Source organism: Schistocerca piceifrons, chromosome 1 (genome assembly GCF_021461385.2).
Source record: "Schistocerca piceifrons isolate TAMUIC-IGC-003096 chromosome 1, iqSchPice1.1, whole genome shotgun sequence".
In the NCBI taxonomy this organism is placed as follows: domain Eukaryota; kingdom Metazoa; phylum Arthropoda; class Insecta; order Orthoptera; family Acrididae; genus Schistocerca; species Schistocerca piceifrons.
In genome coordinates this window covers 820227642-820254355 of record NC_060138.1, presented here as the reverse complement: position 1 = coordinate 820254355, position 26714 = coordinate 820227642, and the positions used below count along the sequence as shown (strand labels likewise).

At 43.0% G+C, this 26714-nt stretch overlaps 1 long non-coding RNA gene across 1 annotated transcript in view; it reads right to left on the bottom strand.

The window, feature by feature from the left end:
• LOC124713278 overlaps positions 1–26714 on the bottom strand; it is a 320037-nt gene that overhangs the window by 120166 nt on the left and 173157 nt on the right. The gene's annotated exons all lie outside the window — the stretch shown is intronic.

Below are 26714 nucleotides of genomic sequence, written 5' to 3'. Positions count from 1 at the left end.
CGTTAATGGGCTAGGCGGCAGACAAGTTGTGCGAGTGACTTTGCCAACAGAACGACATCGCCTGAAGCATCTCTCCTGGGATCGTGAGCATATCGGTTGGATCCTAGATGGCTGGAAAATCGTGGTCTGGTCAAATGGGTCCTGATTTCTGTTTGTAAGAGCAGATGGTATGGTTCGGGTGTGGTGCAGACTCCACGAACCCATGGACCCAAGTTGTCAGCAATCTGGTGTTGGCTCCATAATGGTGTGGGCTGTGTTTACATGGAATGGACTGGATCCTCGGTCCAATTGAACCGATCATTAACTGGAAATGGTTATGTTCGGATATTTGGAGACCATTTACAGCCATTCCCTAACAAGAATGGAATTTTTATGCGTAACAATGCACCATGTCACCGGCCCACAGTAATGTTCGGGATTGGTTTGAAGAATATTCTGTACCATTTGAGCGAATATTTTGGCCAATCAGATCATGAATCCCATCGAATATTTATGTAACATAATCGAGATTTCGTGCAGAAAATGCTACAGTGGCAAGACTTGTGTAATTATGGACGGCTATGGAGGTACAGCGGCCCAATATTTCTGCAGGGGACTTCCAACGACTTGTTGAGCCAATGCCATGTCGAGCTGCAGCGCTACGCCGGGCAAAAGGAGGTTCGACAAGTTTGAGGAGGTGTCCCACGACTTTTGTCAACTCAGCGTAAAAAAAGAATGCCAACCCGTTTAAAGTTACAGAGATGGCAGAGCAGGGCCGACTGTTAAAGAGTCGATTGATGAGGATAAGCCGGCGGCCGAGGACCCCTGTGAGAGTGGAAGGTGGTGCACCCTCGGCGAGGCGGAGGCGGCGCGATGCCGTGCAGCGGTCGTGACCCGCGGTACCGGGGGCAACGGCCGGCCGCGATAAGTCGCCCCGCAGGGCCATTACGCCCGCCTCGCCTCCCCCCGCCCCCCGCCGGAATCTTAATTGTGCCAGCCAGGGTGGCCCGGCCTTCCACACCCTCCTCCATAAATAAGGCGCTCCCGCTCCCTCTCGTACGGGACCAGCGCCGCCGCCCCGCCGTTCTCACACCGGCGATCCGCTCCCTCGGGTCGTCCACCTTCGCATGAATACGAATGCCGTCTCCAGAGTACAATGAGCCCTCCAGCTGCTCACCGTGTCGTAACTGTGGCAGGACACGGCGTCTGGCCCCCTAAAAACCAGGATTTAGATCCAGTCACCGTGGCTGGATCACAGGCGCCGCGCGGGTGTGGGTGATCAATTGCAAGGGACACCAGTACTTCTCCTCATTTCTTAGTATCCTCGTACTTACCATTCTCTCATATTCTAGAAGTTATATATGGCCAGCTCAACCAGCATTCCAAAGATATTTCTGATGCCTTGTTTTGTTATGAAGTATACGATATTTCTATACAGGATGATTTTTTCCACCGGGTACAAGCTCTAGTGATTGATCGATGAGAGGATACGGAACAAAAGTCTAATGAACTTACGTCCGGAAGTGCACGGTTTCAATCCTAGAGACCATTTATTCAGTCATGCATTGTTACAGAGACTGGGGTCTAATACGCGCCGTATCATGCAGCTACACTTACAGTATGTGTTGAAACTGGTTTACATGTGCCTCAAAACATGCGTACGCGCGCCTAGTATATTCTGTCTCACACGTTCACATCGGCCAGGCTCCATCCGAACAGTGTCAAAGGCAGCCTGAATACGCTGCTCCTTTCTCCACATCTGGAATGGGCTCTTTATACACAATACTTTTGAGATGGCCCATAACCAGAAATCGCACGGGTTGAGACGCAATGAACGAGCAGGCCATGCAACCGGACCCCCTCGTCCGATCCATCGACCAGGGAGGACACGGTTGAGATGCGTTCGGACGTTAACGGCCAAAGGGGCTAGAGCACCATCATGTAGCAACCCTTCGAATTATCAATGACACTTCTTCCAGCAAAGTCGCCAGCAAGAAAGGCCGACAGTTCCGGTCTGTTAGGCGACGTGGAACGAAGACTGGTCCCAAAATACGGCCGCCAACAATCCCGGCCCTCACATTCAGGCTGCACGGATGCCAATGATTCGCTCTCACCATACCATGAGGGTTCTGCATACTATCCCACAGATGACTGTTACGAAAGCTGAAGATACCACTCGGCGTAAAGGCGGCCTCATAAGTGAATAGAATGGATGACAAAGATCCCGGAATCGTGGTTGCCTGTTGAAGGAATCAGTGACAAAACTGCTCCAGATGTGGAAAGTCTGTCGCTAGTGAGCCCTGTGCTGTAAGTGATAAGGGTAAAAACAATTGTCATGAAGAATGTTACCCTGCACTGGCGGGCCAACTGCCTGCTAATGACACGGTGGTCGCCTTCCACACTGTGAATCACACTTTCCTCCAAGTCTGGTGTGCGAATATTTCGGATAGGTCTTTCATGATTTCCTGCTTCCTGAAATGATCCTGTCTCAGACAAACGGCGAAACACTGTTGCAAACATTGAATGCTGTTGTTGTTGTCGGCGGGACAGATCTCCTGATACAATCTTGCTGCCCTCCGCCCGTTGCCTTTTGCCTTTCCGTAAGTAAACACCACGTCAGCAAGGTCTCGATTTGAATATTTAACTACTGTGTACAACGCTGTGTCACATCCACTACGAGGTGAATCAGCAAGAGAAGCGTATCGAACACGACATTACCCATTAATGTGGCAGGAGAGGGCCCTAGGGCATGACTATGAGGAACAGTACCACACACTATGAGGAAACCATGCATATTGTAACTGTGGCTGCGTGGTACAGCGCGTATTACACCGCAGTCTCTGTTACAAAGCATGAATCAATACGTGCTCTGTAGCATAGAAACCATGCATTTCCGGACATAAGTTCATTAGAGCAATTTTGTTCCATATCCTCTCATCGATCAACCCCTAGAGTTTGTAGACGGTGGAAAAAAAAATCACTCTGTATATTACTGCAGGTGTGTTACGGAAATACCATGTTGGCTCCCTGTATACACTCGTCTAGACTTACTATTTTTTTGTGAAATCAGGTTGGTTTTATGCAGGGTTCCAATACACCGTATCATTCCCTACGCTTTTGACTACAAAACCGTATTTTTCAACATAATCTCCGTTCAATGCGACGGCCTTACGTCAATTTACTGAGGGGGCCCGCAAGGTACCACTCAACTGATCGACATCGGAGCCAACGTCTTGCTGCATCAATAACCTCACCATCTTCATCTCGCAGAGTGCGTCCTTCATTGGCCCAAACGGATGCAAGTTGGAAGGTACGAGACTCGGGCCGTAGGGTGGAAGAACAGTCCAGTGAAGTCTTTTGAGTTGCTCTCGGGTGCCAGCGAGGTGTTTGATAGTGATCCGTCTATCACCTCGAATGAGAGTATCCGCATGTTCCAACATGCAGAAGGGTTGGGTTGGGTTGTTTGGGGGAAGAGACCAAACAACGAGGTCATCGGTCTCATCGGATTGGGGAAGGAGGTCCGCCGTGCCCTTTCAAAGGAACCACCCGGCAGTTGCCTGGAGCGATATAAGGAAATCACGGAAAACCTAAATCAGGATGGCCGGACGCAGGATTGCACCGTCGTCCTCCCGAATGCGAGTCCAGTGTGCTAACCACTGCGCCACCTCGCTCGGTGGCAGGAGGCTGCGGATGGGTGCCACGCAGAAAATTGGACTGGTTTGCGCTACCTTGTTGCGATGACGACAAACGCCTCACAAAACGACTTACCGTTCTTTTCTTCACTCTCTGGCCTCCGTAGACATTCTGCAAGTGCCTACGAATATGTATTATGCTCTGGTTTTTGGTGAGAAGAAACTCAGTGACAGCTCTGCTTGGAATGTACCTCCGTTACAGACGCATTTTGAAGGTTACCTATAGCGCTAACACCGGTGGAACTTCAGGAACCTGTAGGGGCAGAAGTGGGAATATACCACGGTGTCCCACAACAAATTTCGTTGTTGTTGTTGTGGTCTTCAGTCCTGAGACTGATGCAGCTCTCCATGCTACTCTATCCTGTGCAAGCTTCTTCATCTCCCAGTACTTACTGCAACCCACATCCTTCTGAATCTGCTTAGTGTATTCATGGTCTCCCTCTACGATTTTTACCCTCCACGCTGCCCTCCAATACTAAATTTGTGATCCCTTAATGCCTCAGAACATGTCCTACCAACCGATCCCTTCTTCCAGTCAAGTTGTGCCACAAACTCCTCTTCTCCCCAATTCTATTCAATGCCTCCTTATTAGTTACGTGATCTACCCATCTAATCTTCAGCATTCTTCTGTAGCACCACATTTCGAAAGCTTCTATTCTCTTCTTGTCTAAACTATTTATCGTCCATGTTTCACTTCCATACATGGCTACACTCCATACAAATACTTTCAGAAACGACTTCCTGACACTAAAATCTATACTCGATGTTAACAAATTTCTCTTCTTCAGAAACGCTTTCCTTACCATTACCAGTCTACATTTTATATCTTATCTACTTCGACCATCATCAGTTATTTTGCTCCCCAAATAGCAAAACTCCTTTACTACTTTAAGTGTCTCATTTCCTAATCTAATTCCCTCAGCATCACCCGACTTAATTCGACCACATTCCATTATCCTCCGAAGCGTGACAAAAACAGCTGGGAAAATACTAGACATTATACGCCACAGACGGACCTCCAGGTCGCGACCTACACTAAAAAGTATGAGACAAACAGAATAAGAACAAACCACTGCAGTTCTGAGGACTCATTCTGCTGGTAAATGATCGCAAGTGATTTTCCTTGCCGTACGCTAGCAAAATAGTGGAAACGAACTTTTGGTGTGTGTAAACGATTCTTCACCATACCTTTTCTGTAAGGGATGGTAGTCCAGTACTCTTATGCGGGATATCTGCGTACTTGATCGACTGAAGCCTTATTGCAGGCCGCTACGGGTACCTAGATAGATCATTTGGTAAGTCGATCCCGTGACGAAACACGACGCTCTTTGTTGGACTTTCTCTATCTTCTCTATCTCCGTTATTGATCCAACACGACTGCCCCAGGTTGATGAGCAGTACTAAAGAATCGGTTGAACTACAGCTTTGTAAATCACTTCTTTCATGGATAAATTGAGTTATCACAATCTTCTTCCAGAGAATCTGAGACTTGCACCTACTTTCTTTGCTTCATGTTTTATCGAGTAATCCCACTTTAGGTGTCTTCGCAAGGTTACTTCTAGGTATTTTATAGTTGTTACTGTTCCCAGTTATCAATCATCAATAGCGTGTTCTAGTTCATGAACCACGGGCAACGTATGAGTGGCCAAGTAAGTGGTCCCGACAGTCGGGATACCAGTTACTTTGGATAAGGCTGGGCATCTCGGACATATTCTGAGTTGTGGTCACCTTTGTGCTCATACGGCAAAGACTACGAAATCCACCGGTTAGTCCCTCAACCGTTAGGGGTAAAACTCAATGGGACTCGGGGCAAGTAAGGCTAGCAACCTGCTTCCCTGGTACTTTAAATATGATGCTGGCAACAATCAGAGCAAAATGCCTCGGACCTTTGGAGGTGACGGAGTCCCACCTCTAACTGACAAACCAGGGACTCCTAAGATACGACTCGGCAAACAAATGGTAATGAGATGGGGAGCTATTAATATCAATGGGGGCTACTCTGGGAAGAAGGTAGAGCTGGCAGAGGCTGCAAGTAAGATGGGGCTGGATGTTTTAGCTGTTAGTGACATTCGGGTAAGGGGTGAGAAAGAAGAGGAAGTGGGAGAATACAAGGTCTACCTGTCAGGAGTCAAAGCAGGAATAGCACAATGGGGTGTAGGGCTTTACATCAGGAAAGAAATGGAACCCAGCGTAGGTTCAATAAGGTATGTAAACGAACGACTGATGTGGATGGATTTGATAGTGTCTAGCAAGAAAATTAGGATTGTATCAGTATATTCGCATTGTGAAGGGACAGATCAAGATAAGATGGATAGTTTTTATGATGCACTCAGTGATGTAGTTGTTAGAGTAAAGGACAAGGACGGTGTTCTGCTCATGGGTGATTTTAATGCCAGGATTGGAAATCGAACAGAAGGGTATGAAAAGGTTATGGGTAAATTTGGAGAGGACATGGAGGCCAACAGGAACGGGAAACAACTCTTGGATTTCTATGCCAGTATGGACTTAGTAATCACAAACTCCTTTTTTAAACATAAGAACATTCACCGGTATACTTGGGAAGGCAGGGGAACCAGATCTGTCATTGACTATATAATAACAGATCAGGAATTCAGGAAGGCTGTGAGGGACACACGTGTATTCAGGGGATTCTTTGATGACACTGATCATTATTTAATCTGCAGCGAAATTGGTATTGTGAGGCCGAAAGTGCAGGAGGTCAGATCCATATGTAGGGGGATAAGAGTGGAGAAACTTCAGGATAAGGAAATCAGGCACAAGTACATAACAATGATCTCAGAAGGGTACCAGTTAGTTGAATGTAGTCAATTACATTGGAAAAGGAATGGACAAGGTACAGGGACACAGTACTAGAAGTGGCTAAAGAATGTCTTGGAACAGTAGTGTGTAAAGGTAGGATGAAGCAAATAGCTTGGTGGAATGACACAGTCAACGCAGCCTGTAAAAGGAAAAAGAAGGCGTATCAAAAATGGCTACATACTAGAACTCAGGTAGACAGAGAAAGTTATGTTGAAGAAAGAAACAAAGCCAAACAGATAATTGCAACATCCAAGAAGAAATCTTGGGAAGACTTTGGAAACAGGTTGGAAACTTTGGGTCAAGCTGCTGGAAAACCATTCTGGAGTGTAATTAGCAGTCTTTGAAAGGGAGGTAAGAAGGAAATGACAAGTATTTTGGACAGGTCAGGAAAACTGCTTGTGAATCCTGTGGATTCCTTGGGCAGATGGAGGGAATATTTTGAAGAGTTGCTCAATGTAGGTGAAAATACGATCAGTAATGTTTCAGATTTCGATGTACAATGGGATAGGAATGAGGATGGAAATAGGATCACATTTGAGGAAGTGGAGAAAATGGTCAATAGATTGCAGTGCAATAAAGCAGCTGGGGTAGATGAAATTAAGTTGGAACTCATCAAATACAGTGGAATGTCAGGTCTTAAATGGCTACACAGGATAATTGAAATGGCCTGGGAGTCGGGACAGGTTCCATCAGACTGGACAAAAGCAGTAATCACAACAATCTTTAAAAATGGAAACAGAAAAGATTGTAACAACTACAGAGGTATCTCTTTAATCAGCGTTATGGGTAAAATCTTCTCAGGTATTGTTGAAAGGAAAGTGCGAGTATTAGTTGAGGACCAATTGGATGAAAATCAGTGTGGGTTTAGGCCTCTTAGAGGTTGTCAGGATCAGATCTTTAGCTTACGGCAAATAATGGAGAAGTGTTATGAATGGAACAGGGAATTGTATCTATGCTTTATAGATCTAGAAAAGGCATTTGACCGGGTTCCTAGGAGGAAGTTATTGTCTGTTCTACGAGATTATAGAATAGGAGGCAAACTTTTGCAAGCAATTAAAGGTCTTTACATGGATAGTCAGGCAGCAGTTAGAGTTGACGGTAAATTGAGTTCATGGTTCAGAGTAGTTTCAGGGGTAAGACAAGGCTGCAACCTGTCTCCACTGTTGTTCATATTATATATGGATCATATGTTGAAAACAATAGACTGGCTGGGTGAGATTAAGATGTGTGAACACAAAATAAGCAGTCTTCATATGCGGATGACTTAGTTGTGATGGCAGATTCGATTGAAAGTTTGCAAAGTAATATTTCAGAGCTAGATCAGAAATGTAAGGACTATGGTATGAAGATTAGCATCTCCAAAACGAAAGTAATGTCAGTGGAAAAGAGATATAAACGGATTGAGTGCCAAATAGTTATAACAGGTGGACAGTTTCAAGTACTTAGGATGCATATTCTCACAGGATGGCAACATAGTGAAAGATCTGGAAGCGAGGTGTAGCAAAGCTAATGCAGTGAGTGTTCAGCTACGATCTACTCTCTTCTGCAAGAAGGAAGTCAGTACCAAGACTAAGTTATCTGTGCACCGTTCAATCTTTCGACCAACTTTGTTGTATGGGAGCGAAAGCTGGGTGGATTCAGGTTACCTTATAAACAAGGTTAAGGTTACGGATATGAAAGTATCTAGGATGATTGCAGGTACTAGTAGATGGGAACAATGGCAGGAGGGTGTCCACAATGAGGAAATCAAAGAAAAACTGGGAATGAACGCTATAGATGAAGCAGTCAGGGCGAACAGGCTTAGATGGTGGGGTCGTGTTACACGCACTAGAGAAGCAAGGTTACCCAAGAGACTCATGGGTTCAGCAGTAGAGGGTAGGAGGAATCGGGGCAGACCAAGGAGAAGGTACCTGGATTCGGTTAAGAATGATTTTGAAGTAATAGGCTTAACATCAGAAGAGGCACCAATGTTAGCACGGAATAGGGGATCATGGAGGAATTTTATAAAGGGGACTATGCTCCAGACTGAACGCTGAAAGGCATAATCAGTCTTAAATGATGATGATGATGATGATGAGCGTAAATAAACAGTAAAGGGACAGTAACGGATTTCGTCATCTATTCCTGCGAAATAGGTCCACTGCCAGTCCTTGCATCACCCTAGGGTCATCTGGACGTTTTCCTGCAGTTTTCTTTCGTTGAAACCTTCCTCACGATGCTATCGTCAGCGAAAAGTTTCATGGAGCTCCCGGCGATATCCTCTAGAGCATTTATATAGATTGCAACAAGAGTCGGCCCTGTAACATCCCTTGATGTTCTCTCGAAATCGTCTTCACATCCTTCGACATCGCCCAGTCAATGATGAAGTAATGAGGAGGATCTCCGTAGAATTAGCGAAGGAAGAGACATATGGAAAACACTGACAACAATACGGGGCAGGATGATAGCATATGCCTTAAGAGGTCAGGTCATAACTTCCAGTACTAGACGGAGCTGTAGAGGGTAAAAACCGTAGGGGTGGACGGAGATTGGATTACATCCAGCAGATAATTGAGGACGTAGGCTCCAAGCGCTATTCTTAGATGAAGGGTTTGTCACAGACGATGAATTCATGGCGGACTTTATCAAACCATTGAGAAGACAGAAGACTTTAAAAGAAGGCCGTGTTCTCGTTGAAAGGAGTTCCTTAATTCAGTCACAAATGTAGTCTGACACTCGGCAAGCTCGTATTTTGTGCGCTGCACGGCAGTGTAAAGCTGTACAGAATACCATCCAAAAGTCAAGGAACACGGCACAACCCGGATTCCATTGACTGCGGCGCTGTGGAACTCGTGGACGAACAAAACGATCTGTTTTTTGTGAGATTTATCCCTTATACTTCTTAATTTTTATGCAGGAGATTTTCGTTCTCCATACTACGTGAGTGTAAAAGATGTTCCACAATTCCAGACTGACGACAGCGATATGGGACTATAATTATGTGCATCTGTCCTACGATCCTCCTCGTTTTGGCCTGCACTTTCTTCCAATCATTTGGTAACGTTTGATGTCCCAGTGACCTACGATAAACTTCTCTCTTGCATAATCTGTGTAGAATTTCATAGATACCTTACCTGGTCCAGACGGCTTTCCACGGTTGAACGATACTGATTTTCTATTCCGCGATCACCTATCTCAGTGTCTGTCACTCCAGCGTTAGTGCGACAATAGAAAGATAGAAAAAAGTAGCCTTGTCAAGTGTTAATTTTATTTTAATTTATTTTACTGGTCTTGCTTATTAATATAAATTGCTTGTAGGCTTGCTGTTCCAGTTTGGTGTTAAAAATTTTCCCTGTTAACTCCCTTCATGTTTACAGATCAACTTCTTAATTTTTACATTGCATTACCACCACACTGCCAAAGATGTTATTTACTGTACGTTTCTACTTCAATCTAGATGAGTACTTCTTTTCCAACACTGTAACTTCTTTGGCGACAATACTCAGTAAATGTCTGAAGATGGTGTCGTAAGCCGAAAACCGACTAACATGATGAAAGTAATGCTGTAGAAAACAGCAATCAAGCGCTTTTCATTTATTATAATGTTTTTTTTTTTTACCAAGAACCGACGGAAGATTCAGTCAACATGAGAAAGAAGGTACCTTATTAAGATGTTCCGCACTGAAATAATTTGGAACGATAATGAGTCACAAAATGTTTCTTTGTGAATACAGCCCAGTTCTGTCATATGGAGTGTATCCTGTCAGCAGTCCATTTTAGAACTCGTTTTTGAGGCTGATTCCTCTGAGCACAATGAAGGCGGAAATGAATATTTATATAGCATTGCGGCAGACCCCTCCAGCCACATTTTCTCTCCTTTCCTTAGATGTTATAGCAACAAAGGCTATTTGTCCACCAATAGCATCGACTGGAGCAATATGATGGATATTGAGAGCAAGACCAGAATGAAATTTTCACTCTGCATGGGAGTGTGTGCTGATATGAAACTTCCTGGCACATTAAAGCTATCTGCCTGACCGAGGCTCGAACTTGGGACCTTTGCCATTCGCGAGAAAGTGCTCTACCGACTGAGCTACCCAAGCACTACTCACGACCCGTCCTCACAGCTTCACTTCCGCCAGTACCTTGTCTCCTACCTTCCAAACTTCAGAGAAGCTGTCCTGCGAGAGGAAGACCAGTCTTGTCTACGTTGAATATTTTCAAGCCTTTGTCTGATAAGTTAAAGCCTAGCACTATCGATTGTAGAATTCAGTGAGGGTTTTCTCGTCACATTGGACTATACCGCCGACGAGCACACAAGGTGGACTATTGTCTTCCCGTCCAACGTGTCTGCTATACACTTATAGGGCTTCATAAAACTCGTAATGACACGAGTTTGCAACGGCCAGCAAGCCCACACTATGTGCTTGCCCGGATCAATCCCGAAATACTAGGCGGCTGTGCTGGTGCAGATGCACTGTACTTTCAGTAACTGGCAGTACTTGATACCTGCTTTTAAGGCGTAAGAAGATAGCGGTGCAGCCAGTGTCCGCTTTTGCCTTCCGCCCAGAGATTCGCGAACCTCACGTCATTGTGAATTTGAATGTGGACCAGCCACGACATTAGGGATCCCAGGCAGCATTTACCAGCACTAGAGGAGCCGCTACTTCCGCCCCAGAGGCCTCGGCGACACCACAACCCACAACAGCAATCGGAAGTCTGTCGATTGTGGCACCCAAGTGTTACCGTAAGATGACCAGTCCCCCATCCAACTGTACACAACAGGCACAGAACATGTCTGAAACCTATATTCATTTACAGAACAAATCATATAACACTAACTCAGGCAGTCGTTAGATGCAGTCTGAGTGAAGTTGCTGGGTATCGCTGGTCTACAAAACTACGCCACGAGATACTTTTGCTCGGGAAATACAAAAGTATGGAAAAATGTTAATAAAACGCTCTTCAACACAGATAAACAGGCATAAGCTATTCGTTGCTTTACAGAAGTACGTAAGTAAAAGAATAAACTAAACGCTATGCACAAAGACCAACTGCTCTGGTGGTAGTTTCTGGTAGTGGCTGGAGCGAAGGCAAGCCTCTAAATATCGTAGTAAAAAACTCATTACATGCAAAACATACGTAGTAAGTAATAAACTAGGTAAGTTCCGCCAGAAATGAAAAATAGGACTATTTCTCTGATGTACCCATCTAGTACACTGGAGAGACGAACTTTTCACCAGGACTGGACAGTTTCCTTTGTTTCGGATAAGTACATGATATGTTTTTTTTTTCTTTTTTTTAATTTAGTAGTAGAACCTGAAATGTTGATTCAACTGCCCACGCTATTTATTGCGGGCAGCTGGGAAAATATGACAAATGCGCTGACTTGCTTGTTGATCTGTGTTGCCTGTAAAACTTTAATTGGATGCTACCACCACGTTCTGCTGATGTGGTGAGCAAATGGACGAATCTGTGTTTGCGTCTAGCAGCAAAAATTAAAACAACTATTGGATCACTAGAATAGGGTCTCCAAGGAAATAGAATGAAAATAGTGTTGTAAAAGAGGAAACTGGACATTGCACTTGGAAGTAGCGATTGTTATGTGATAACGAATGCAATAATAAAATAGTGCACTACAGAGCTATGTGATGCTTTATTTAATAATGAAAAGCTAAAAAAAGGAATCGAGTGGTTGTTGGCAGCTATTAAACTTAACTGTAAATGCGAGAAGCCAGCTTCGTGGAGCTTGTTCCGCAATTCATTTGATGAAATGTAAGACTCATGTTGTTGTTTCTTCCAGTGAAATCATTAATTATGCGTTTTGGTGAAGTTGCCTGAAATGGGTAACAGCTACTAATATTAGGGAGAAAGAGAGGTTGACGGTAGCATACAGAGAAGCATTTTTTATTATTAATTTTTTATGTGGGTCGCTTTTATATAAACCGTTTTTGTTTTGCTGATGTAAATGTTTGTGTATTTCACAAAAGCATCCACGCGTCATGTAGCTTATTACTCGCTGTTTGATTCAAAACTGAATATTTGCGTTTTAAACAACGTATTTAACCCAGTTTCTCAGGTAATGGAAATTTAGATGTAGTAGACGCATGGTATTTAAGCTGTCAGTATGTTAACCACAATATCATAACCAATAATCTGTCTCAACTGCTGTCGTAGCTTGGACGAGTATAGCCTTTTACGAGTATTTGTATTTTTCACTACTGCACAGATTCGGCTGTGCAGCCAATTTCAGACGTACCGGGTGATCAAAAAGTCAGTATAAATTTGAAAACTGAATAAATCACGGAATAATGTAGATGGAGAGGTACAAATTGACAGACATGCTTGGAATGACATGGGGTTTTACTAGAACCAAAAAAATACAAACGTTCAAAAAATGTAAGACAGATGGTGCTTCATCTGATCAGAATAGCAATAATTAGCATAACAAAGTAAGACAAAGCAAAGATGATGTTCTTTACAGGAAATGCTCAATATGTCCACCATCATACCTCAACAAGAGCTGTAGTCGAGGAATAATGTTGTGGACAGCACCGTAAAGCATGTCCGGAGTTATGGTGATGCATTGGCGTCGGATGTTATCTTTCAGCATCCCTAGAGGTGTCGGTCGATCGCGATACACTTGCGACTTCGGGTAACCCCAAGGCCAATAATCGCAAGGACTGAGGTCTGGGGACCTGGGGGGCCTAGCATGGCGAAAGTGGCGGCTGAGCACACGATCGTCACCAAACGACGCGCGCAAGAGATCTTTCACGCGTCTAGCAATATGGGGTGGAGCGCCATCCTGCATAAACATCTTACGTTCCAGGTGTTTATCTGTTGCCACCTGTTTCAGTATACACAAGCAGCCCTTAGCGGCAATCTTTAATTTTTAACTAGAAATGACAGTAAAACTTTTACGTAGGATGTTTTATTATGTGACGTGGCCTTTTTGGTGTTAAAATTGTATGACGAGAGCTATTATGCTCAACTTTTTACGTATGTAATATAAATTCTGATGAAGACTCCCTTAGTTTAGGAGTCGAAACCATGGTCAATTCGACTATAAAATCCATTGCAACCGGTGGGCTGTCTTTACTATAAATAAAAATATTTTCACGGTTGCTGCACACAGCTATGTTTAAAGTTGTAACAAACAACATGTTTCTTCAAGAGCTGTCACGATATATGCCACCTGAAAATGACGGGTTATACCGTACATCTGCTCTATATACTCTAAGTCACGCAGCTAGTACGGCGGATTATTGTCATTCAGAAAACTAAGGAGTGAGGACTCAAAGTCAACGGTGGCGAGCCGGAAGAGGAGAGTGTAGCTGAAGCAGCCGCGAGTGCCGGCTGGCGCGTGTGAAAGTAGCGCTGGCTGAGTGACGCCCCTGCGTGGCGGCCGCCCGCTCGGTGACGCCGCGTGTGGGAGCGCGCGGCCCGGGGCGCGCCTCGCCGGCTCTTTTTGTGTCTGGCCGCCGCCGCCGCCACCGCCGCCACCCCCGCCACCCCCGCGCAGCTGGAGGGCGACAGGCACCGCCAGCGGCAACGTGTCACCGATGCAGGTCAAGGCCGGGCCTTTGTGCGCCCACTCTCATCTCCCGCCTACCTGCCACCGCCGCGACATCTGGACCGGTCGTCGCTCCATACAGTCGCTTTCTATGCAACAAGCGTCTCGCTGCTACCGATGCTGCGACTGATGAAATCGGCCACTCAGAAAGCCACACCGGTATGGAAACAGAGAAAGAGAGACGGTCGAAATACTAAATACTGTTTTCCGATTTTTATATTGAGGAACATCGTACTGGGTTCCTCATTTCGATCGTCACGCGAACACCAGCATAGCAACCGTCGACCTTCCCTGTGGCAGGAGACCTTAGTTGTTTTTCAGTTCCATGCCTCAGTTATTTCAATTTATGTCGTTTTTCCGTTAGGAAGCATGGGTGTTGGTAGAATTTTTTCGGGGTGGGGGGGGGGGGGAGATCTGTTTTAGACTGTGTAATTATCATTTCTGATGCAAATGTGTTGTTCAGTTTCGAGACATGTCATCCCATACGAACTAAATTTTATAGGTGAAACTATAAGCTTTTTGTATTCGAGAGAATTGATGGTTACTCAATAAATATACGAGGAAAACCCTGTACTCCAGATCCTATGGAGGAGGGGGGGGGGGGGGCTAGTGCTCCCTCTTGACGCGCTCCCCTGCCTATGTTAGGAAGTCTTTTCAGAAGGTATTTGCCTAGAATGCAGCCTTGTATGGAACTGAAATGTGAACGATAAACAGTTCAGTCAAGAACTTTTTGCTTTGTACTGTAGAAGGATATTTAATATTAGATTGGTAGACCGTGTAACGAATGAGAAGGTACTGGATCGAATTGGAGAAAAAAATTAAAAAATGAGGTTAGTTGACAGAATACATCCTGAGGCACGTAGGAATCATCAGTTTGGAAATGCAGGGAAGTGTGGGGATGAGAACTGTACGAGGGCTTGAAAAAAAGTAATTCATCCGAATATTTTATTCTGTTCTCAATATGGGTTGAGGTATTCCCAGTCATGTATATTACTCTGTCGAGTTTTCCGCTTCGCTGACGCAAGTTGTAATCCTCTACCGCTAGAGGGCTCCGAATTGTACCGTGTAACATGGCGCTAAGTTGCGTAACTTTGCCGTTGCGTGGGAAGTGCGTGCTATAATCGAGTTTCTAGTGACAGACGTTCGTCCACACGTGGAATACTCTCTCCTTTAAGGTGCCTTCGCACAGTCTCCACTTGTTCCCATTCGACTTTCACCTCTTTCAAAAACTTAAAAAACACATTCGACAACTTCACATTGACAGTGATGAAGCGGCGCAAGCAGAGGAGAAATTGTCGCTCCAGCAACAACGTCAAACATTCTACAGTTATGGTATCAACAAATTGGTCTTTAGTTGTGTGAAATGTGTTCGTCGCCTGGGCGACTATCTTGTGAAATAAATATGTAGAATATAGATGTAGAATGTTAAGAAAGTTAGTTTTATTTAAAAAAATTTCAAGAGTATTTACATACAAAATTCGGAGGCATTACTTTTGAGCACACTCTCGTAGTAAGTGACCAAGCGGTGAATACAGCACGCAGGTTCAAACAGACGGGGGCACAGTAGTTGTTCAGAGATGAAGATGCTTGCAAAAGATTGGCCAGTCTTGAGAGTTGCGTCAAACCTGTCTTCAGACTGAAGAACACAACATCCTAGATTAGAGCGATAAAACGTGTGAAATCCATACCATCCGAAATCACCTCGAGCACACATTAAACAAGGGAGTATGGCTGTTCATAGGCTTGTTTATCTCGTGCCACAGTGTAACGAAGGTTCTGAAATCGCGCAAGTAGCAGTTACTCGATAAAAGAAGCCTAATGTCTAACGAAAAGTTATTTGTAAAATTTGAAAAATGAATTTTCAAACGGGGATCTACAAACATTCTTCAGCCCATAATATACCACTCCGGCAAGAACCATGAAGATAAAACTACATTAACAATAACCCATATAAAGGCAAACATCAAGACGGTCGCAATGGCCAATCTTCCTCTTCGCCCCAGAAATCTTGATGGCAAACGTGAGTATAACCGTACGCCCCAACACCCTTCAGTCAACAGTTGGGCCTTCGTTTAGTCTTGTACGTGTACAATCTAGACGACGACCTCTGATAGTCCTACGACGTATTATTTTGCAGTCATCATGTGGGCATTTACTACTGATAACTGGATGGTATTTCTACATGTTCCGAGGTCTTTTTCCTAGGTGATGTTCTAACATCGTCACTGTTCTAGTGCATCTGTCTTGTCATGCATCTTTACTATGATTCCATATGGAACGTAGCCTACTAGTGTTCGAGTGATCATAGCTGAAAACTGTGATGTACAACGGACACATTCTGATAAGCATGTGAAACAATGTGCTGATTTGTTCATTCTGCTTGTTGCAGGCCTGAATACGACTTGGTTCAAATAGCTGCTTGTGCAGCGAGAGAGGAGAGATCGCCGTGGCATGACTACAGCTTAGAGTGACTGTGGTCACAAACATTCGCTTTGGTAATACGACAGTCATTTTCTGCTGAGCTAACGCAGAGGGAACATTTACAGCAAGCGGCTACAGTGGGCTGGATATGTGGCTCGGATGGAAGACGACAGGTGTCCGCAGAAGCTCCTGGATTTCATCCCCACAGGTAGGAGACCCTCGGGAAAACCAAAGGGGAGGTAGAGGGATGGCTCCCAGGAAGATCTACAATGGATGTGGACTGATGACTGATGGCAGCGATGGATGGAACACAATGGAGAAGAACCTTGTAGCAGCATGCTGTGAGTTTAGCCTGATCGCGTATCTGTAAAGTAAGGAAGTAAAGTCGTACGGACGCAACACATTTGTCGTTAATTCTACAACTCTAAGTGCAGAAAAGTTAAGCATATGTTTCAATTAATACAGGAGTCTCAGGTAGTAAACTTTTTGTATGACAGAGCCCATACTCTAGTAAGTGCCTGATCATATTATAGGCCTAGCTCTTTTGTTGATTCAGTTAGGTCTAGCACCACAGTGACAGTTACATCATTAAACTGAGAATAATTGCAATAATCTGGCGCATGCTGAGATACAATGGACAAAGAAATATTTGAAAATATCATCCAGAATGTGGTAGAGCTTGTTAGACATACAACTTGAGACTTATCACGGCATCTCAATGATTGTTATCTTCGAAGTAACCGCTTTCACAGTAGTTCTGAAGAAAACGATATTAAGGAAAATTTAAATTAATTCCTCGGCTGAAAGCCCAATAATTTTTCAACACAGTACGGCTGAAGGCCATTTTAAGAATTCAAGATAATTAAAGAGGAACCTTACAGACAGGAATTTACACATTACGGCTGAAAGCCACAGATTTTAAAACAAACGTGGCTGAAGGCCTAAATACAGAGCAAACAAGAATTTTAAATAATACGGCTGAAGGCCTAATCTTAAAATACTTCACATGAGGTTCGGATGAAGGCCATATACTGAACACAGAACAGACAAAATTAATACACGGCTAAAGGCCTGGCACAATACTTGTGACAAAGGAAAATCACAATCACAAGGAACAGAACAGTGGTGCTTAGAAGTGTTCCAAGGGTCGGCCTGGGGATTAAACTATAACAACAGTTTAGGTAAGACAGGTAGCCAAGCGTAACACTAAATAATCGTGTGGCAGCAAGACCTAGGGACGGCTGAAGAACCAACCAACAACCTAATCAAATCCCACCTGACCTCTCGCCGCGGAGACTTCCTCGCTGCTCCGTGGCAACCGACCAACAGCCTACTACAGTACGAAGACAGCATTCATCTGCTCAGCGGAAACCACAGAAGCTACACACATTTCCACATAAACACTTGCAGTAAGAACTCCGAAAATCCTAAAACCGATCACCGTGGAACAACAACGAGAAATGAAAAGTCACACACACAGAGTTTCCACAAGCGGTCGGCGACCAAATACACGTCGTCCGATGAGACGACCGACCGAACGACCAACCAGTTCGTCCCCACTCAAGTTATGAGTGTCGGCAACGGTAGGGCGAGTCTTGGCTGTCCGGAGCTCACTGCAGCTCCAACCCGACTCAACTCGATGTCCGTTCGGAACTCGGAGACACGGCGACCCGGGAACACTGACTCGAACCCACCCATGCAGAGGTAACTCTTGCCCATCGCCGACGACATCTCTGCACGAGGAAGGAACCGAACCACGTCCGGCAAGATGACCGACTGACGAGGCCCAGAAACGATCAAAAGACCAAATACACGTCACCCAATGAGACGACCAACCGAACGACCACCCAGCGGTCGTTCCCGCTCCAATCTCCTTCCATCGGACAGTTCATGTTTGTGGCCAGCGGTAGGCAAGTACTGGCTGTCCGCGCCTCACTGGGGCTCCGTCCCCCACTGAACTCCAGACACACGACGACCCGGAAATACTAGCGGTCGCTCCAGAGATAGTATGACAGTGCAATTATCAATAAGCGCTGCTGCTGCCACTCATGGGCAAGCAAACCAGCAACCTAGTGACGTCAGTAAAGCGAATTAAAAGGAGACGAGGCGACAGAACCATACAAACAAGATAACGACCAATAAACGGCATGACCGCGAGCCGCGCTCGGCTCAAATATATGAAAAGATACACGACAAACATAAAGGCGTTCAATTATTTTAGTTATCCGTAAAGCACTCAAAATAAATGAAAATATAAAAAGCAAGACAGTTGAATTCTTGTCGGTGGACGAGATCATCAACTAGAAATCCTGAGATCTCTATTTCTTTTATGGGGCCAGCCACTTTTTCTCATCTTCATCTTAGAGTAGCACTGCGTTACTTTAACAAGGGTGCATAAAATACTCGTGTAATTTAGAGAAGGTATAAACACGAAAACAATTACAGTGACGTAAGAAGAAGAGTAAAGCTGGAGAGAATCTTATTTTTCTTTGACATTTGTCGTGCGAAACCGGCTAAAGATGACCAATCTTGCCTCTAACAAGTGGCAGTAATTTTAAGTTAATTATGTTACTAGAAACCAGGAGCGGCTGGGGAAGGTTGCGACATTAATCGATCGGAACAAACTTAGTCCTCAGGCTACGCTGCAGATCAGTTTGTCACCACAACCAAGACTTCACGAGGGGGAGGGGGGCAAATATAGCACCCTAGTCAAATGTTTACATACCGTTCCGTTTCATAATCAACAACTAAATGACATCAAAAGCTAATTCCACGAAAAAAGCTATAGGTAGTTTATTTATCTGCCACCGACACATTTCCCGACAGTTTACCACAATAAATTGTACTAAAAGACTGGTTTTGGAGAGATCTTTCATGCAGTGTATGTTAGCTTCGTTGCATGCTTATAGTTTTCGGTATTTTCAAAGCTTCAAACGTTTCATATTCTGTACACTCAAACCGCGATGTTTTAGAATTCGTGTAATGAAACAGCGATATTTACATGACGTCACGGATCTTGTTCTGAGATTGACTGACATGAGCAACCTGAACAAACGCCATGGAAATGTACATACCGTATTTATCGTATTTACTATTGTGTTTTACAAAAGTATGCATTTTCAGTGGTATAGCGCTCACAACCACTCAGTTGCTTTGTACATTGCTCTGGTAAAATTGCGTGTATATCCTTGCCTGGATTTACACTGTTTTTGTTCTTGATTCATGTTTACATCTGGGCTCACCAAGTTCCTACACTTTCATCCTAAGCGCATGTTCCAAAATCTTACGTGATAACTTGCACACTGAATTCATATTGTGTTGTTTTCGAAGTCGCCGTACGCTGCTGCCATTCGCAAGAAAGTAAAACTCACTCACCACATGCATAATATACTCACAAAATGAAACTTGCCAACAATGCACGCTACCCGCAGTCAGCAAGCAAGGGAACTTAGGTAAGAGGTCACATTTCGCGCAAGGAGTATATTTCGAGCACTTTTTCTTCTAATCATTCGAGAAACTCCCGCTAGGTGGTGATACTTCCGTTACCGTACTTAAGTGCAATCTGGCGAGACATTTGCAAACTTATTCCAGTGATGTATAGCATAGCCGGTGGCAAAAATAAACAAAAAACTGTCTAAAACACTAGCAAAACAGTAATGCCAAATATCGATTACATACGCATCAAAGCGTCATATATACAGAGACAGGGATTAAATAGCGAAATTTCAGGAACTCTGTTCATTCCCTTTTCATGTAAGCAGTGGAATGTGAAAATTGTGTACAAGCTGGTAGGACAACCTTAGACTGAAACACCAGAGCCTTCGGGATGCCCATAAGAACTGTACTCCGAGGAAATGACGCCCCCAAAGCTCTGCTCCATAGGGCTAAACGGGATTTCAAGGCACAGCCTTAGGACTAGCTACGTCCTGTTCGAAAAACATCGGGCGACATCACATATCAACAGTTTCAAAAGCGTTGACTGGTGTTATTTAAATCCGCGTGGGAAATATGCGAAATGCGTTCTGATAATTTAAAGTCTGTAATACATTATTGAGAAATTTATTTTAATATACATTTTGGGACGGCTTCGCCTCAGAGTCTTTAATTACATGCCGCGCCTGCCAGAAACTTTACTACTCGCTAAAGCCGTCATTTACCCAAAGGAGCAAAATCGTAATTTTTGTCCGTGAATCGTCTAATCTTGTTCTGTGTGTATCCGTACTTTAATTGTATACGTGTTGTGGTTCTGAAGGGGAGATGAGGAACCATCCGGGCTTTAGCCTAGCTATACGAGTTGGGAAAACCACCCAAAAACCACTACCAGACCGATCGGCTTAACCCTTTCGCTGGTACAGACGTGCTCTCTGCATTCCGTTCTGAGGCTGCTACTGTTATGGCTGTATGGCTGTACTGCTCGCCAAGTGGTGGTGGATGTGCTGAGATGAAATGCTTATCATCCGATTTTACAAAAGCTATTAGGTTCAAAAAATTTGATTTTTGCATGACATCTGATAGTTCCGCAGCTCGTGGTCGTGCGGTAGCGTTCTCGCTTCCCGCGCACGTGTTCCCGGGTTCGATTCCCGGCGGGGTCAGGGATTTTCTCTGCCTGGTGGTGACTGGGTGTTGTGTGATGTCCCTAGGTTAGTTAGGTTTAAGTAGTTCTAAGTTCTAGGGGACTGATGACCATAGCTGTTAAGTCCCATAGTGCTCAGAGCCATTTTTTTACAGTCTGATATCTTCGCTTGATAAAAAACTTAATTTCATTTCGTAACATACCTTGGTTACTGCACTACATCAGATTTAGTAAAACATTGTGTGAAATTTTAAAGATTATGTGGAGGTAAAAACACATTACGTAAGCTTCGTGTACGGTTGATTGGCTCATACATTACAGATAAAATATGAAAATTTTATTTAAAATTGAGAGCAGAACGTTATCTCATTTTGTTTTATATCCGGATCACGGACACACGCGACGCACCCACTCACGTCCTTGCGGACCGCAAATCAAGCGGTCATAACAACCGTCATATCACATAAACGATTCAAGACATGAAAACGAGTTAGTTTTTTTTTTTCAAATAATAGCACACAATGAGACAACTATATTGTATGATAAATATTCGAAAATTTTGTATTCGCCGAGATGTGGAAGTAACTCGTTTGCAACAGTGAGTGGTCGGCGTCTCAGGTCGCACACAGTCGTCCCTAGCACTGCAGCGAAACTCAAGCAACGTGTATATACACGTCCACAGCACCTGGGGAACACCATAGCAGGACGTTTATACATACCCACACCAGCGAAATCGTTCACCAAAGGTCGTTAATTCGGCCACAGAACTCGAATCATGTCTGATAGCCCAGTGCACTGTGTTTTAAAACTGCAGTAAAGAGCTAAAGAAACTGATACAGCTGACCAATATCGTGTAGTACCCCCTCCGGCGCGCAGTATGCCGCAACACGACGTGTTTGGTCTCGTCTAATGTCTGAATTAGTGCTGGACGGACCTGACACCATGAATTCTGCAGGGCTGTCCATAAATCCGTAAGGGTACACGGGGGTCGAGAACTCTTCTGAACTGCACGTTGCAAGGACGACGAGGAGATGATTCACACAATGAAGCACTGGCTTCGGCACCAGGACGAGAAATGGTACCGACAGAGCGTACACGCCCTTGTTTCGTGCTGAAGGAAGGCCATAGAACGGGATGGAAATTACGTGGAAAAAGAGCGTGTGTAGATAAAATACCATTCTTTCGTATGTGTAATTCTCATTTAAACGTCCCCTTAATACAATTATACAGGACTGTGCTTAACCTGACATACAATATTTTTAGCGCAACGCAATCTGACTTTCAAAATTCCCTACAAAAGAATGGCCCTGACTAACATTAAACTATACCTTTCACAAATCACTTACCTCACAAAAATCTTCGCTACTCAAGCTACTGCAATACAGCGAGCGCCACTACTGCCAGCTAAATAAAAGATTCAAACTACTGAAGGCACTAACTACTGATAGGGATAGTTAGCAAATGATATTAATAGAGAACAAACAATGTATTTACCTCGATATCATCATAAGTCATAATATATATATATATATATATATATATCAGTTCATGACAAATTACAAACCTCCGCCATCTCTCTCCTCACATCCACCACTGCTGGCGGCTCACCTCCAACTGCGCAACGCTACACGCTGTTCACAGCCAGCTGCCGCTGCCCAACACTACAATGGCAGACAACAATGCATCCTAGCCACAGACTGCACACAGCACAGCCAGTGATTTTCATATTGAGCGCTATGTAACGTTGCCAATAAGAAAACATAAACAGCCTACTTACATAGAGAAAACATAAACAGCCTACTTACATAGCCCCCATGCTCCCCACAAAAATTTTTACAAATTGGGTTGGGCAGTGGCCAATACAGATTTGAAAAAAATTTTTCATAATTACAATAACAAAGAAATCAAAGGCACACACTTATTGATACATTGTTGGTCAAAAGCTAAAAATTTCTCACAGTCCATAAAGACAGTCCACATTGTTCATCACAGTAAAATAGTGTTTTTCTCAAAGTCTGAGCAGTAGAAGAAATTGCACACGGAAGTAGTGGATTTCCATGCAGTCTTGCAGAAGTAGTGTTGTCCTTCCAACGGAAAGTCAGTGCTGACTCTCGACATGCTGACAGGTAATGGGCCACAACAGAGCAAACCCACTGCAGAGTCAGTCGAAGTTTTGATGAATATTGGTAGGTAAGTCATCACAGAGCGGACCCACTGTAGTCCTGGTAGAGAGTATGGTATTGGTGGGCCACCAGAGGTGCAGACCCACTGCAGTCCTTGTAGAAATAATGGTATTGATGGATCATCAAAGATGTAGACCCACTGTAGTCCTTGAAGAGATGGCCAGCAGCCATCTGTTGTGACTGTGCAGGTGCACAATCACCATTGAAGAGTCTTGCGGATAATATAGCAAGTCCATAAACCACCACTTGTGCACTCACAAAGTTTTTGAAATTGTCCTTAGAACCAGCAATGCTGTTATCCAGTCCCTTGCTGAGTTATTAACACACGTGCAAACACTAACAGTCCCTACTTCTCACATATTGTCCACATACTATGACCAACAGAAACGTGTGCAGTGAAATGTAACTAACAAGTTAATAATGTCATGAACTGGTGACAATTACAATTTTATAACATAAGAATACAATTACAAAGGTACAAAATACATCATTAAAAACATAATAATACAGATAACATTTGTAGTACAGGCTTTACAAAAGAATAGAAATAAACATATACATCAGTGTTACAAAAATAGTGACATAAGTACATACATAAAATAATGAGAATAGTTTTCGAAACATTAATTTCACACATGAACATTGAAACAGAACAGAATCGTAAACAACTTTACAAAGAAAATAACATATTATTAATGCAACTTATATTTGAGGATAACAGTATTCCTCCTCATAGTGAATATAGCTTAGTATTAGAAGAGAAAAAAATTCTATGAAACAGTACACAGAGACAGGAAGAAAACAAATACTCAAGGGTACACAAACACATAGTGGGATAACACCAATAGGAAAGGACAGGGTTCGTTTTCAGTGTAACATTTGGTACTGCAGTCCAACCCAAAACTTCATATATCTTTCCTCTTATTTCATCCTTTGTTTCCACCAAAAAAAATTCTATCTAAGCATGCTTTCTGTATTTATATGTTCACACATTTCTTACCTCAACATTTATTTCCAAGAAAATCCTACCTAAACCTGTTTTCTCAATGCATTTCTTCCAATTCATCGCAACTCATTCTCTTAGAGGCTACCCCCTCTTAAGCTAACTTAAATCTACTGAGCTCAGATGCTAAACTAAGGAACGAGGCAATGCAGCAGCACAAAACAATTAACACAAGCAGCAATGACAAAAAATACAGATTGGCAAAGCTAGCAGCAGCAAATGTAATAACTTATATCAAAACATGACATAGCTCAAGCAGAAAAAATAGTACACTAAAGATAACAATGCAGATAAGGGAAATGTATAATCACATCTTAATGTCTATGTAATTAAAGTGGTGCACCACAAGAAGTTATTCTACCAAAAAGTTACCAATTACTTGAAAAGAAAATTATGAATGCAGTTACTAGTTCCTTCTTATTGTTCTTTCCTTTCCAAGTGCTCCTTTTTTAAAGAATGTGGATCATAAAATAATTATTTAATAGATCTGTTGACAGAAAGTGTTCACATTAGCAAATGCATTTAATTTTATTTTATGAAACCAATGCTGCAACACAGCTGGAAAACAGATGTCAAATGAAATAAGCAATTACGCAAACCAAAGCATAAAAACATCATTCAATAGCTATGTGGCATTTCGTAAGTCAGTAGCTCTCAATTCTCGTAGAAAGACACTTGTCATTATCAGGTTTGCAGATGTAAGAATATTTCCAAGGATAATGGCCTCCCCTTTTTTTGTGCTACCTGTGCCGCTGAAAAGGGCTCGCAATAATGGCTTTTTCTCCAGGCGTCTGACACAGCTGGGTGACCGCGACGCATTACGTGCAGGTGGTCACTTAACTTTCGTACGGAAATATTTACGACAGGAGATTCTGCTACCGTGGTAGTCTCATATAAAAATATTTCACAGGTCAAGAATTAGCGTTGCAAATCTGTAGAAACAAAACCCTATAAATATAACAGTGTCCAAAAAAAATTTTCAGTGGCATTGTGATACATTCATGCATATACACACACATGTCATAACTCTTAAAGTACGATTCTTGGTTTCCAACAACCTTTTCATAAATCAGAGTCCCTAACCCCTACTCCTTATTCCTTACCTTATTACACATATACATATTCATATTCATCAACACGTCTTCAATATTTCATCATAATAGCTACATAGCATAATCAGATTCCTCATATAGCATCAGCTTATTTATCATAAACATACCTCAACAGCATAGTACACATCGTCGTCGTAATAATAACATCATAACACTTCAGTCAAATCTTAAAATCGTCGTAACTTCCTCCAATAATTTCAAAACGTAAAAAAAATTCTCTGCTCATTTCAATAGTGTCATCTACCTCAAACGTACTTTAAAATCATGATCCCATACCAAATATCTCAAAGCTCTCATAGTATCACAATGAATCCGAAAAAATATGAACATTTCACAAAGTACAGACAAAATACAGTTTCATAAGTGTGAAGTTATCCAACTGTAATTGCGTAAACATCTGTCACTGACGTAGAAAAAGAATGTTTGTTTCTCTGTCAAATAATCAGATAGCTGTGTAATTCTGTGTTAGAGAAATATGCTACCGACGTGTAAAGTTGTATAAGCAAATACCATATTAGCTAGGGTTCCTAGTGGTTGCCACACACATGGTACACAAAGTAAGCGTGTACCCACCTGAGGATTAATGTAATTATACCCTCAGGTGCTACAGATTATTGCAATGGAATGAAATGTATCACGGAAAAACTTTGTATCATTGTGTTTCAAATATCTTTGAAAATAAATGTTTTTAGTACAAAATTGATCACTCAAATACGTGTCCTGTAGCGCTAAATGTGCGTCTTGTTGCAACATAATCTCTGTGGAAGTGTCGTAGTTATCGTCCTCCGAAAGCTAAGTTCTGCAGAAGTCAATGTACTGACCTCATGATAAACAAAGTGAAATGCTTTGCGTATAGATATCATACTTATTACGCTTATTGCCGTGATGAAGAAAGTACTGTGCTGTAACGTATTGTTGTGCTACAGAAAAGGCTGTCTCCTTGTAGCTATACCATAAAAGTTACTACTAAAACATGTTTTACTTTCCAGAATAATACAGAAAAACTGTGCAGATATAAAACAGAAACACCGCAAAATCAACATTGTAAATTGTCACTCATTAGTAGCGTCGTGATAAAACCGTGTAGCTGTCACATAAACTAACTATTGTCTCATCTGGTATCTCACAGAAAGTACTTTAAATCCGCAATGTATTTTCAAGTAAACCAAAATGTTGCATTAAAATCTCATTAGCAGTACTGGTAAATGTTCTAATCGTACAACTAACAAGCAAGAATGTACACTGTGTCGTCTGTTCGCAATAACAATGCATTCGTAATTTCTGTTTAAATAATTTCTCTTGGTTCTTGGCTGGATATTGAACTTCAAACATTGTTGCATGGTAACAGTTTCTAAAGCATACTAGTAACGTGAAGTGAA